This window comes from Colossoma macropomum, unplaced genomic scaffold (genome assembly GCF_904425465.1).
Source record: "Colossoma macropomum unplaced genomic scaffold, Colossoma_macropomum, whole genome shotgun sequence".
NCBI lineage: Eukaryota > Metazoa > Chordata > Actinopteri > Characiformes > Serrasalmidae > Colossoma > Colossoma macropomum.
The window spans coordinates 14,213,239-14,229,512 of record NW_023494803.1 but is presented as its reverse complement, the minus strand read 5'-3'; positions in this window follow the sequence as shown (position 1 = coordinate 14,229,512).

The following is a 16,274-nucleotide window of genomic DNA, read 5'->3' as shown; positions in this document are numbered from 1 at the left end:
TTATATTAATCCCAAGATATAAAATAAACCCTAAAAATAGCCCGAGATTATATTAATCCTGTGCTAAAAAATGGACCCAAGAAATAGCCCAGATTATATTAATCTCATGCTAGAAAATTAACCATAAAAATAAACTGGGGATATGATAATCCAGTGATGTAAAACAAAGTGTAGAAATAACCTCAGGTTAAATTAGTCCTGTTTATCTTAAACCTGTGCAATAAAACAAACCGTACAAATTATCTTAAATTACATAATTCCATTGTATAAAATGGTACATAGAGATAAATCCAGGTTATATTAGCAGAGTGCTATAAAACAGCATAGAAGTAACCCAGGTTATATTACTCCAGTGCTGTAAAAATAAGATGTGTAAATTCAGTAGCCACTAACATCTCTGTAATCTATATTTTTGTGCCATGCTAGTTGGCCATAAACATTGCAGAGGCCCTGTGGTAAAGTAACACTATTCCACCTCCTCATAGAACACCAATCCCATCCCATAATCCCTCAGATTATCTCATAGAGAATGGATGCAGTATTGTATCATTTATGACTGTTCGAATGTAAAGGAAAAATCCTCCATTACATTTCAATTTAAAGCTCAGTCAGTGGGGCAAACAGGAGTTAGCAAATAGCTTCTCAGCTAAAGCGCCCCCTGGGTCCTACTGCCCACAGTAATGTCCACTCCTGACTCATCAAAGAGAATTTAATGAGGAAGGTTTTTCTACATTCAGAAGAGAGAGAGAGAGAGAGAGAGAGAGAGAGAGAGAGAGAGAGAGAGAGAGATCCAAATTCATTTGTATTGTAAAACCTCCCGAACAGTCGGGGTCGGCACGGTTCTTACAAAAGTCTGTTTCAGCGGTCAATTTAAATCTGTTTCACTCTCCCCTCAGAAACCAATTAGGAAATTTAATTTGACTCGCTTTCGCTCCGGCTGCATTCATAGCTCAGCCAAGTCCGGAGGAAATCACAGAGGAACTGATCTGATAGGAGAACCAAATCCAGCACTGTTCTTCTCCTGCACCTCTCTGTGGTGGTCAAACGCTCAGCTCACGCTCATAAATAAACACTGAGGCTGGATTTGTTATGTTGCTGTTGTGCTCACAGCAGTGCGTCTCCTCTGCCTGCCAGCAGGTGGCAGCAGAGTCTGTAAAATATGCGCTGTGATGGTGTAATACCTGCAGTGCACACAGGGGTCACATCAGGCCATTTCGGAAACAGTTACATGGAGTTCTCATACATGTGAGAACTTGTCAATATTGATAAAAATATATGAACATGTATTTTTATATATTTGAAACACTTTTCAAATACACTGCAGTCAATGCTGAAATACATTCCAAACACAAATTTATTTCAGAATATTTTTCCATATTAGCCAAATATATTTTAAAATGCATTTATTTTAAAATATATGGGGAAATATTACTACATAGAAATGTAGCCCACAGAAATAAATGTTTGTAAATGTATTTATCAAATCCGTTTGAAAATGTATGATAGTATATGACAGAAAAAATCCTGTCTAATGCACTTTTCTGTTTGATACCTTTTGAAATCAGTATCTTAATTTTAAATATGATCAAATGAACCTTTAACATGACAAAAGCAGGTGTTGTGGGTATTGATAGATCTGTGAAAGTGCAGTTATGATCTGATATCTTGTTTATCTGAAATACATTGTGTGTGAGTGTCTTACTGCGTACATGGTTAATATAAAGTACAATGCAGATCACAGAAGTCAGAACCATTTAGTTGCATCAGTAACCTTTATTACAGCTACACACAACTCAAAACATATAATAACTAATACTAATAATGCATTTTAAAAAGTATATTCAACAAATACTTTTTTGGCCATTTTAATACATTGGAAAAATGTATTTGATAAATATATTTGGTAGGGGGGTTCTATATGGGGTGATTAGAATATTTTGGGACTATCTTGGGAATTCTAAAAATCCTGTGAATTCTGTGACTAAGTAAGCGTGCCTTAGGAATTTTAGAATTATGGTTTAATATCTTTGGGATATTTCAGTTCAAGTGGAATGTCTTGTGAATTCAATTATTTAAGAAGGATGTCTTGGGAATTATTCAACCCAGTCAGAATGTCTTTGGAATTCTATAATTTGGATTTAGTGCTTTGAGAATTCTTGAATTTTGTTTCAATGTAATAGGAATTCTTGATTTCAGTTTGAATGTCTTAGGAGTTCTAGAACTCCTTTAGACTATATTGGGAATCCTAAATATCCTGGGAATTCTGTAATTATGTTAGCATGGCTTGGAAATTCTAGACTTCCGGTGTAATATACTTGGAATACTTCAATTGAATTGGTGTGTCTTGGGAATTCAAGAAGTTAAGAAAGATGTCTTGGGAATTATTTAGCCCAGTCAGAATATCTTTGGAATTCTAAAATTCTGATTTAGTGCTGTGTGAATTCTTGAATTTCGTTTAAATGTCTGAAAGAGTTCTAAAACTAATTTATAATATCTTGGGAATCCTAATAATCTTGGGAATTCTGTAATTCTGTTAGATTGTCTGGGGAATTTTAGAATTCTACTATAACAGCTTGGGATATTTCAGTTCTGTTGGAATGTCTTTGGAATTTAGCGTTCTTGTTTAGTACTATGCAAATTCTTGAATACTGTTTCAGTGTAATGGGAATTCTAGAATTCTGTTGGGGAGTATCTTGGGAATCTTTCAATTCAGCCAGAGTATGTTGGGATCCTAAAATTCTGTTGTAATAACTTAGGAATTCTATTAGAATGTGTTGGGAATTCTTCAGTTCAGAATGTCTTGGGGATTCTAAATTCCCAGGATATTCTATTTTGGAAATTCATCTGAATTCTTTCATTCTTCAGCCTGTCAGAGCTCCTGCCACTGTGTGTGTGTGTGTGTGTGTGTGTGTGTGTGTGTGTGTGTGTATTAGCATCTGTATACAATTACAATACACACAGAGCAGCCAGCTCACACACACACACACACACTCCAGATGCCCAGATGTCACCTCCCTCTCCCTCCTTATTTTCCTCTCACTGCCTCTATGTCTCTCTCTCTCTCTCTCTCTCTCTCTCTGCATGCAACCGGCTGTCACTCTTGTGCGTTTGAGTGTTTGTCCCCCGGGGGGCGCTGTGTTCCTCTCGCTCTCTCTCTGGGGGAAACAGGATGTCAGACATGTTTATCACTTTAATGGAGAACGTGTGTGACTGTGTGTGTGTGACAGAGACAGAGAGAGATGCAGAGAGAGAGAGAGAGAGAAAATGAAAGAGAGATTAAATGAAGAATAAGTCTAAAGCTGGGCGTACACTACAGGCCTTTTAAAAATCCAGATTTTTAAAAAATGGAGCATCACACACTTAACGTCAGTCTTTTACAGAATTTCTTGTCATTTCATTGTGAGGCTGTGCACAAACAGCTCACACACTGGAGAGTCAGACGAAGACAGACATACATAAATAGTTTTACACAAAAGCTCTCAAATCTCACTGTGATACAGAACACAGCCAGACTGGGCCGAACCTGTCTGAGCCCATACACACACACAGGAAGCAACAAAGCAATCTGGGGATGGATTTATGGTGAGAAACACAGAGATCTCAGCGAGAGCTGGAGAATCACTCCCTCAGTTACGTCACTCATACGTCTCACGCTGCAGGAGTCAGAAAATCAAATATTTAAAATATTGGAAGGTCTGGGAGCGCCCCGGAGCTGCAGCAGATCCAAACAAACACACACACACACACACACACACACACACATATATATATATATATATATATATATATATATATATATGTGTGTGTGTGTGTGTGTGTGTGTTTATGTATGAAAAATATTTAAAAAATACTGGTTTTTGGCTTTGTTCCTTGCCTACAGAGATTTCTCCAGATTCTCTGAATCTTTTAATTAAGTGTGGTGTACCGTAGATGATGAAAAGTTGCTTTACTGTTTTATGCTGAGAAATGTTATTCTTAAATTGTTGCCTGTACAGTCTTTCACAGAGTGGTGAATCCCTCCCCATCTTTACTTCTGAAAGACTCAGCATCTCTGTGATGCTCTTTCTATACCCAATCATATTGCCAATCAACCACCAGGTGTTTTTTTATCATTACACAACTTTACCAGCCTTTTGTTTTCTTTACAGGAGAGGGCAAAAAACATTGACGTCAAAAAACATTGATGTAAAGACATTTTTCTGATCAATTTTGGAGCATATATATTTTTTTTAGGACAGCAACAACATGTAAGTATCTATATGTAAAAAAAAATATATTATATATATATATATATGTATATATATATATATATATATGTGTGTGTGTGTGTGTGTGTGTTATAAAGTCAGGAATACAGTTTTTCAGTGTCAGTATGAAGAGCTGAAGGAGCTGGAACTCTCTGTGTGCTCTCTGCCCTCTCCTCTCTATCCTGCTGCTCTCTGATGCAGAGAGTTAATTAGCCAATTAAAGCCTAATTAAAAGAGTCTTTAGAGAACAGCCCAGCCGGCTAGTGAAGACTGGAGGAACCGTCTCTCTCACACGGTAACATGCTAACACGCTAACACCTGTACAGAGGCATGTATGCACATACACATATGGAAACATGAGGAGAGGGAGGGGGGATGTCAAAAAACTGCTCTGGCTTACTGGAATATAAAGACTGATCTGAAGGTGCCAGAGAGAGAGAGTATAGTGTCCATAGTATATTAAAAAATTAAAGAAAAAAAAAAACATAAAATATAACTATATAACATACGCATTATTTTCATAATACTCAATATTTTATAATTATTCCTCAATATTAGTATTTATTTATATGTCTTTATTCATATCCATATTTGTATTGTTTGTCTTTATTATCATATTAAAATGAATTTCTTTATATTGTCCAATATGTATGAGAAAAAACGAAATACTAAACATGTATTTGTCCTCGTGGAGAGCAGCCGAATGTCCCCAAAACTGCTGAATCTCACACAGACGTTTCTCATTCTGCCCCTCCAAACCTTTTACCACCAGTTTATGGAAAGTGAGTGTGGAAAAAAAGCTAATCTTTACTCTTAATTTAAAAGCCATTTAAAATACATTAGTTCCTCTGTAATTGCTTGAAACTCGATTATAATTATCCACTGAAGGCCAGGCTTGAGCTGCAGGGCTTAAGACCTCTACAAAGTGGGGGGGTACGGGGGGTGAAAGTGGAGGGTAAAGCTTCTGTAACCTACATAGTCGAGACTCTGTTTTATTATCTGTTCAATTCCATCATAACTGCTCCACAATTTTAAAGAGCAAATTTCTCGACTGGAAAAACTTTCATTGGTTTAGAAGCTTAACATTATGTACACTCTTAAAAAGATGGTTCTTCAAAAGTTCTTTAGCAAAAACAATGGATCTATGCAGAACCATGGACACTCAAAGAAACATTTCACGATTAAAAGTTTCTTTGCATGGTGAAATTGTTCTTCAGACTGATGGAGAATATGTGTTGCATATGGTTCTATATAGAACCTTTTTGGAATTGATTCTATGCAGCACCAACAAGGGTTCTTCCATTGTATACAATACAGTCTTAACAATAGCAGAATCCTCTTTGGTGCTGTATAGAACCGTATACAGCACATTTACCATCATTCTGAAGAACCATTTCACCATGCAAAGAACCATTTAATCATGCAAAGGGTTCTTTGAGTGTTCATGGTTCTATATAGAACCACTGTCTTTACTTGAGAACCCTTGAAGAGAGTGCAGAGGTTCTTCAAACTTTAAAAAAGATTCACAAGAATTTCAAGAACCATCCTTTGAAAGGTTCTATGGCATCTCTCCAAAGAACCCTGTAATTTAGCCCCTGTAATTTTTAGCGTACCCAGCCCAGACAAAGCTTGGTTCCCCATTTAAGTCTTGGTTCCTCTTAGTGGTCCTTCCTCACTTTAGTTTAAGCACTGGAAGGCTGATGATGCTAACAAGTAACGGTAGCTTACATCTCTTCGCCTATTAGCATAGTGCCTAAATCACCACAGCATGTCGAGGGGAAATACACAGATTTTTCAAAAATTCTGCATAATTAACTGGTTAAGATGTAAGCAGAGTCATTCTGAGTCAGAATTGTTCACAGTGGTGGTGATAAGAACCAGACGTCCACCTCTAAAAGCTCCCTCACAGAAAGTTACTACATGAAATGGTTATGAATTCACTGCCTGATGACTGAGACACTGTTTTATGATAGTTTTGAGAACCTTAACTCCATTCATGGTGGAGGGATACATGCAGGGCGCTATGAGGCAAAATAGTCCCCAAAGATAACTTTTTGTTTCAGATTTTCCGCTATTTTCCATCATCAACATTCCATATAAACTCAGAAGACTCGTGTAGGTTCACTGGTGGTTTTGGATAGTAAATAAAATGTCTATATTTGTGTTGTAGTCATGGCGACCCCTGGTTCCTATCACCACCACTGTAAAGAAATCTGAACCATTTCACGCCAAACCGCTCTGAGTGACTCTGTGTTTGTCTCCAGGATTTAATTATAAAGACATTTGGAAAAAATAAGTAGCCAAAATATCTAACAGACTTAATTGTGTGTGTTTTTGACACTGTATGATTGTTATCACTGCTGCTGTATTTACTTATTCAATGAGTTTTTATCCATTTTTATAGACACATTATGTATGTATCAGTGGAGACCCATGATTATTAGAGCGAGGCCTTCAGTTTGAGCTATAAATATTTAAAACTGTTCAAAAATGAGAAATCTCTATAATAATGCTAATTATTACTCCTATAGGATTCTAATACTATGGTAGCGCTAAGCTAACAGCGATATTATTTTAGCAGTTCTAGCTCAAACACGGACATTGGAAGCTTATAGCAGACAGTTCATCTGTTTTATATGAAGTTTGTAACAGATATTATCATATATCTGAGCTTGTATGTGTTAGTTTTACTGTCATTCTTTCAGTAAAGAGCTCTGACATAGAGCTGCCATCACTGTTTAACTTTCCTAACAACTTACTAGAACACTGCTTAGACTACGACTCGCATTTACAATTAGTGATGTATCTAGAACATTGTGAAGGACTAGAGAGATTTTTTTTTTAATTGGTCCCTGACATGACTAGTTTATTCCTCTGTCTCTTCCTAATTATGTTGGTAGTTAATCTAGCATGTAAAGCTTTCAGTCCAGCTCCTGAAGTACTAACCAATGGGAGAACTTGGTTGGCTGGATCTACCTAGATACCACAGAGAAAACAATTGGATTGGATAAATACCCATTGGGCTTTTCAAGAATTCAACTCTTTTGTTTCCAATCAAAACAAAACACTGAAATAAGAGTTTTACTACAATACTAACAGAGTGTAAATGAACTAAATGAATGAACTAAACATTATGGACATGTTTTGTTTCATTTCATTGAAATCATTAGATGTTCTCTGAAGACCTAGAAGGCAGCACTGATGGTTCCCAACTTGGAGCTCCATTTCAGCAAGTAAGCAGCCCAGATGAGAGGAAATGATTTGTTTTTGTTTGTGTTTTGCATTATAAATGTAATTCTACCTAAATGCATGTATATGTAAGCGTATATAAATGTCACAAGTGTTGCTATGTGTTTTTTTCGATCTGGTGGGAGAACTGAGAGGCTCAGATGGTGAAAGCAGGCGAGAGCAGATGGGGTGCACCTGTACCTTCCTCACCGTTGGCCTGTGCGTGCGCGTGTTCAGGTCGCCCGGGTTCCGCCTGGTTCCGCCTCCGCTTTGGACCAGATGGCACCATGGAGGAGGGCGGACCCCTGTGGCTGTTGACATCACCATGGAGACCGGTTGCCAGGCCTACAGAGAAAGAAAAAGAGAGAGAATGAGAGAGAGAGAGAGAGAGAGAGAGATAGAGAGAGAGAGCTGGCAAATGGCTCACTCAACACTTTATCTTCCACTAGGGTGCGCTCTAGACCTGCAGGAAGAAATCAAGTCTGCATTAAAGAGCGACATTGTATAAATAAACACATTAATACAATCTGAACTGGGGCCTGGTGCCAATTCGGAAAAGACAAACCCTTGCTCACTTCCCCTTGGCCTCATTTCCTATGCACCCTAAACAAAAAAAAACTAAGGGCTCGCATCATTACAACCCTAATCTTCCACACTTTTTTTCGATTAAAGAGTTTAATGTTGTATGTAAACATGTTTCAAATGTTTCAAAACATACTGTCACAAAAACCCACATATTTACAACACCCACACACATTTAAACATCAACCTATACAAAACCAACACTCAACAAACCATTTGCAGGTTTAAATGACTCTTATCATGGCGAAATTGTTCTTCAGATTAATGGAGAATGTGTTGTATATGGTTCTATATAGAACTGCTTTGAAAGGTTCTATATAGCACCAAAAAGGTTCTTCTATTATTACAATCCTGACAGTGCACACAATAGCAGAGCTCTTTTTGTTGCTATATAGAGCACATTCTGCATCAATCTGAAGACTCATTTCACCATGCAATGAACCTTTTAATCATGCAAATGGTTCTTTGAGTGATCATAGCTCTACAAAGAGCCACTGTCATTATTAAGAACCCTTGAAGAACCATCTTTTTTAAGAGTGTAGTCCGCCTACAGCGGGCCGTTCACACTGTTATAAGGAGTGTTTCAGCATGGACTGCTTTTTAATGAGGAACAATACAGAGCAGCCAATCAGAACAGAGCTTGTTTACAGATCAGTCTTAAAGCCACAGTAACAAAAACAGCCCGTTTGATTCTAAGGGATAAAACGAGTTTGCATAATGAATTCTGACTGACTTTGGAATGTAAAACCACATGAATGTCATAGTGGTCCTCAGGAGTGGGAACTGAAATACGAGATAAAAACACTTTATAGTTGGTTGACAGTATTTTGAAACAGTCTATATATTTTGGCCCAGTGGTAGGGCCTAGGGGAAATGGATAGGGGCCAAAGTTTACTTGGATTAGAACGCTTCCCAGCAGAGAGTCACTGTAGGTGTTCAGATGTGAGGAGCTTACATACTTTCACTGAAGCTGCATTAGACAGTCAGTTTAATCCACATAGGATTTACACATCAGCGTGACAGACTTCATACACACATACAGACAGACAGACAGACAGAGAGACAGACAGATGGGTTCTTTCTGTTCACAGTCTGCTGGAGCTGCTTTGGATGGTTATTCAGCTGTGTACTGAGAGGAGAATTAGCATCTCACCACCAAACCCACATCACTTACAGCCACATTCACTCTCAGTCTACCTCTCTCTCTCTCTCTCTCTCTCCCTTTTCCACTCTCTCTCTTCCTCTTTCTCTCTTTCTTTGTCTCTCTCTCCCTCTTTCTCTCTCTCTTTCTCTTGTTTTCTCTGTCTACCTCTTTCATGCTTTCTCGATCTTTCTTTCTTTCTCCCCCCCCTCTCTTTCTCTCTCCCTCTTCCTTTCTCTCTGCCTTTCTTTCTTCCTCTTTCTCTCTCCCTCTCTCTCTCTCTCTCTGACTCTTCCTTTGTCTCTACCTCTCTTTTTTCCTCTTTCTCTTCTGTGTCTCTCCTTTTCTTGCTTTCTGTCACTCTTTGTGTCTGTTTTTCTCCTTTATCTCTCTCTTTCTGTTCTCTTGTCCTTTCTTACTCTCTCTGTCACTATTTGTCTCTGTTTCTTTCTGTCTCTCTCTTTCTCTCTCTCGCTCGCTGAGTCAGACTCAGTCTTGTCACACTCTGATCCTCTGAGGAGAGAGGACGACTCAGTTTGTTGCTACGACTTTCACCATGACAACATCAACAGCAGCCAATCAAACATCACCGCAAATTCTGGTCAAACATTAAAAACATAAAAAAAAAACTTGATTTAAGTTAATTCTGCTTAGTAACCACCACAGTGGAGTCAAACAGAGACAGCAATTACAACCATTTTAACTGAAATCCATAAACAACTGATCAGCAACTGAACTCATTAGGCTCCTCCCACAAATATGTTGCTTTCATAGCTACGGTTGTGATGTTCAACAAGTGTTACAGGACACTGTTAAAATCCCATTCAACCTAATGAGAAACTGTAGAACAGACTCAGTTTATATCACAATACCTACATTTAGAGTCAGTTATTCATTCAACCTAATGAGAAACTGTAGAACAGACTCAGTTTATATCACAATACCTACATTTAGAGTCAGTTATTCATTCAACCTAATGAGAAACTGTAGAACAGACTCAGTTTATATCACAATACCTACATTTAGAGTCAGTTATTCATTCAACCTGATGAGAAACTGTAGAACAGACTCAGTTTATATCCCAATACCTACATTTAGAGTCAGTTATTCATTCAACCTAATGAGAAACTGTAGAACAGACTCAGTTTATATCCCAATACCTACATTTAGAGTCGGTTATTCATTCAATCTAATGAGAAACTGTAGAACAGACTCAGTTTATATCACAATACCTACATTTAGTATCAGTTATTCATTCAGCCTAATGAGAAACTGTAGAACAGACTCAGTTTATATCACAATACCTACATTTAGAGTCAGTTATTCATTCAACCTAATGAGAAACTGTAGAACAGACTCAGTTTATATCCCAATACCTACATTTAGAGTCAGTTATTCATTAAACCTAATGAGAAACTGTAGAACAGACTGAGTTTATATCACAATACCTACATTTAGAGTCAGTTATTCATTCAGCCTAGTGAGAAACTGTAGAACAGACTCAGTTTATATCACAATACCTACATTTAGAGTCAGTTATTCATTAAACCTGATGAGAAACTGTAGAACAGACTCAGTTTATATCACAATACCTACATTTAGAGTCAGTTATTCATTCAACCTAATGAGAAACTGTAGAACAGACTCAGTTTGTATCACAGTACCTACATACAGGCTCTGAATGCAGGTATACTGATGGAGATTTGTATTTTTCCAGTGTTCTGTAAGTCTTATCTTACCTCACAATAGTAGCTATGAAAGAATACATTTGTAGGCGGAGCCTGGAGAGGGCAATTGCTGGTCTGTTGTATTTGGAACAGAAATATGGATTTCACACAAAAACTTGCTATCTGTTCAGGTTTTAGACACCAAAATCAATGGCAAATTGTAGCCTTGGAGCAAAATCAGCTTAGAATAGTCGGGTCTTAAGAGACTCAATTACCTCACTGTCTGCCTCTGTCTCCTCTCCATATCTCCTTTATATCTCTCTCTCTGTTTCTCTCAGCCTCTCTTGCTCTAATCCTGATTGCTTGCTCACTTCTGAGCAGCCTGCCTAATACCACACTTTGTTCATACAAACTACTCCATCAAGCCAAGGCCAGAGAAAGATAAAATACCATCGCTCGGAGACGGACAAACAGAAAGAGAGGCACTCCAGCAGAGGACCACAGTCAAAGACCTAAACGCTAACCAAGAAATCAGCTCATTTATTATGCACGTGGCATATAAAATGAACTCTCTTAAAGGGGAAATCCACTGATTTTTCAAAATTTCTGCAGAATTAAATGGTTCAGATGTGAACAGAGTTGCTCAGAGTTGTTTGGTGTGAAATGCTAGAAAAACTTACTGAGTCAGAATTCTTCACAGTGGTTGTGGTAGGAACCAGACGTCCACCTCTAAAAGCTCCCTCACAGAACATTATTGCATGAAATGGTTATGAATTCACTGCCTGATGTTTGAGACGTTGTTTTGCAGTAGTTTTGAAAAGATTTTGGCCTTAAATTCCATTCATGGTGGAGGGATACATAATATGCAGGGTGTTGTGAGGCAAAATAGTCCCTGAAGAAAACTTATTATTGTCAAGTTTTCCACTATTTTCCATCATCAACATTCCATATAAACTCAGAAGACATGTGTAGGTTCACTGGTGGTTTTGTATAGTAAATAAAATGTCTATATTTGTGTTGTAGTCATGGAGACCCCTGGTTCCTATCACCACCACTGTAAAGACATCTGAACCATTTCACACCTAACCACTCTGAATCACTCTGTTTACATCTTAGTGACTGAACTATGCAGAAATTATGAAAAAATGGCGGAACTAAATCAAATGTACAGTCCCCAGATGTAGATCGTTCTCTGCATATTGAAATGGTTCTTCAAATTAATGGAGAATGTGTTTTATATGGTTCTAGTGCCAAAAGTGGTCTTCTATTGTGACAATGTCAAGCTTATATACAATAGCAGAACTCTGTTTGGTGCTGTATACAGCCATTTTCAAAAGATGCTATATAGAACCATATACAACAATCTAAAAAACTATTTTACCAAGCAAAGAAGCATTTAAGCATGAAATAGTTCTATATAGAACTCATGGCTCTAAACAGAACCCTAAAGAACTCTTGATGAACCATGTTTTTAAGTGTGTGAATGTCTGAATATGGTATAAGAGGCAACAACCTGTGATATCTTGATTTGGAAGCTGTGGTCGGCTCTGACTACTCAGTACACATTGTACTGACCAAACGTCAACAATATGGCCGCCAGATTTTTGCAAATACTATGTATAGATTTGTTGTATTTGCTCTGATTCACAGATATTAATGCAACTCAGCTCTTTTGACATTTTAATAATAAACTGAAAAGCAAAAATTAAACTGCAGTTGAGAAGATAAACCTTCAGAAAAGCACTTTTGATGCCTAGTTTTACAGTGAAAGCTAAGAATATTGTACATTTTGATGGATTATTACATTGTCACAGTAATATTACAGTAGCCACACAATAAGGCATTTATACAGTATAATCCACCTGTACTGTACATATTCACTTACAGAAATTCATTACAGTGTGAGTATTAAGCATAAGTGGTTAAAGGAGCTTTTATGAACATCCAGAAGCCAAATTTGTGAATTTTGTTCACATTTTTTGCTCCTATAAAAACCTCCCTTTATCAATGTGTAAGAAACCACAGTGTTTCCATACAGACTTACTAAAACAGACAGAAGCGCCAGCATGCGAGATGCGAGACGGCCTCTCTCTTGCTCGATGCGACAGTAGGATGCTGATTAATGCAGCGAGGGTGTGAAATATACATCAAATAAAGCAGAGGAGAGATGATGGAGAGATAAAGGAGGAGAAGAGGAGGGAGGAAACAGACAGAGAGGCAGCAGAGAGAAGAAAGGAGGCAGGCTGTCAGTCAGACAGATGAAGCTTCCTCTCTCTTGCTGTACACTCATCATCACTTCATTAGAAGCCCTGCTATCTTAGCATAGCCGGCCATCGTTTGCTTATCCAGGCTGGAATATGTACATCGTGATTCAGATGAAATGGACTGCTGTTGGGGTCATCTGTCATTTCCATTTAGTTCAGACGTATTTGAGTATTAGTGCAAAACATTTCAGTTTCAGACAGTATTGTGCTATAAATGTCTGAGCTGTATGCTAGCTAGCTAAACGGTTAGGGCGTTTTTCCACTACACACTCATAAACAAGAACGGTCTCACTGCTTGAGACAGGTCAAACCATAGAAACCATTAAAAGTTCCTGCTGGTTCCTGGTAATGTCCAGTAGTCAATAATGGTATTCACCCATCCTGATGGGTTGATGTCACAGTGTGAAGGACTCTAATAGTCTAACAGGTGTTCTGGAAATGGAAGCTTTAACAACAGTTCTGCCGGGAAGACTTTAATGATAAGTCATTCATTCATTCATTACTCCTGACCAATCACGTGCCTGCACCTCTCTTTTCAGGTGCTTACGTTTTGATGTTCTCTTCCTTCCTTCCTACCACCACCAGTTGGGTCCCTATCTGGTTCTCCGGGTGGGTAGGCTCCGCCCCTGCCGTCTCCATCTGGCAGGATCAGAGAGGGTCTGAGACCTGGACCGAGGACGGGGCCTATGCCAAAGACTCTCTAATTTCTACTGAATTGTAACTGGAACTGGTGTAACCACTGACCACTTGCATTTTGCACATTTTATTCCCTTAACAATATCTGCTAATCTGCTAATATGTCATAGTATGTTACATCCTCCTTCGCACAGCTCCACATACTCTCAGTACCGTGTACTGCCTGTGTTCTGTTTTGTATTTATGTAAGTCTTTCGTATTCATTGTACTGTATTGTCTGCACTGTGTTTATTGTACTGTTCTGCACTTGTGTTCCTGTGTTGGTCCTGAAGGAACATTGTTTTCTTTCACTGTGTACTTGTATAAATCTGAAATGACAATAAAGACTCTTGAACTTGAACTTAAACTGAACTGTCTTTATAACCGTAAATACTAATTTAATTGTCTTTTTTGGTCAGTTAATGGCACTGTGTTCAGTTTGGCTAACAGCTACCTTGGCTGCTAGTTAGCTTAACCTCTTAAATGTCAAGCGTCCACCAGAAGACCCAAAGTTTTATTACACACTTCTATAATCTAAGAATAGCTCAGCCAGTTTGAAATGAAGTCCCTGTAGTTACTGAATAATAAGCCTTAGTGTGTAATAAGCCTGAGATTTTAAGGGGTTAAACCTATTGGCTGATATAAAATGATATATTGTGCTATTCTGTTCAGAAAAATGTCTAGATTTACATAGAAATGTGTGTAGAATCAAACAAAAGCATTAGTGTACAGTATACTGACACGGCCACTTTATCAGAAACCCCCCTGTGGCTCGTGTACAGCTAGAGATACAACATGGAGAAAGGAAAAATATATAGAAGAAAAATATAGAAAATATAAATAAATAAATAAATACATAAATAATCCGTCCCAGACAAGGTGTTTTATTGTTTATCAATATTGCCATTTGTTTGATGCAATGTTTGATGTTTGGTCCTGCTTAAGCAAATTGTAAACAAAGTTAACCATATACAGTGTGAAACTTGGTGAATAAACGTGTTTAATAAGAGTTTTCAAAAAACAAAAATAATGTTTATAGGTCAGGTAAAATTAAACATCATTTTTACATTCATAAATTTACAGTAAATTACTGAGTTACATTATTTTTACAGATGCTATACAGGTGATTAATGTATTTTAACTAGAAAAATGTATTTCCTTAAGAACATGTAGAGCGACAATACGTTGCTAGGTGGTTGCTATGGTATCCCAAGTGGTTGCTAAGGTGTTGCATGGCCATTTATATAGTATTACAGGTGGTTACTAAGGTGTTGCTGGGCAGTTGCTATGGTGGTGGTTGCTAGGCTGTCGCTAGGTGCTTGCTAGGGTATCCCATGTGGCTGCTAGGTTGATACTGGAAGTTGCTGTGGCACTCAATGGTAATAGGGTGTTGCTAATGGATTTAAATCATTGTAATAGAAGCTGGGTGCACAAACCTTTGCACTCCAGTCCATCTTATGAGGAAAAAGTTAGTCATTTAACGATGATTGTACACCGTATGCCCGATCAAAAAGCTGTAGATAAACTATTCCCAATCAGACTGAACATTCCGGAGATGGAACGGTGTCAATATCTCGAAAACTGCAGGATGAGTTAGTGGACAAAAAGAAGACATACTAAGAGTGTAAATATATTGGATATTGATTAGTGTGATACTGTATCGGTTGTATTGGTTGTATTATATATATCATATTTAAAACACAGTCCAGCTGTTTATGCAATGTAAGCAGATTAGCAGAGAGAAGACAATGAGGAAAAAACGAGGACAAAGAGATCGAATGAGAACGAAAAGAGGGCAGAAAGAAAAATATTCTTTCCTCTATATCTCTCTGTCCTCTCCTCTCCATCCATCAGGCCCTCATGCATCATCCCTCCATCGCGCTGAAGTGGAGGAATAAAGGATGAAGATGAATAAAGGCGGAGCAGAAAGCAGCGGCAGGTTCTGCAGGAGCAGCCTCGGGTTAATTACACTCGTTTATCGCGCTTGTTCTTCCTGTCGGAGGGCTGTGTTCCTGAAAAAGAGAGAAGAGGGAACGCGTCCTCATGCAGAGAGAGAGAGAGAGAGAGAGAGAGAGAGAGAGACAGAGAGAGAGAGAGAGAGACAGAGAGAGAGAGAGAGAGACAGAGAGAGAGACAGAGAGAGAGAGAGCCCAAAAGAAAGGAGCAGAATAGAAATAAAAGACTTAACAAACAAAACAATAGAGAACATGAGCTCTGCCTGTTAGTCTCTCTCTCTCTCTCTCTCTCTCTCTCTCTCTCTCTGCCTTTTTCCTTCTCTCTCTCTCTCTCTCTTCTTTCTTTTTTTCCTCTTTTTCCCTTTCTCTCTTCCTCTCTCTGCCTTTTTCCCTTTTTCTTTTTTTTCTTTATCTTCCTGTTTTTCTCTCAACCCATGTCTTTCTCTCTCACTTTCCCCTACCATCTCTCTCTCTCCTTTCTTTCTCTTTCTCTTTCCTCTTTTTCCCTTTCTCTC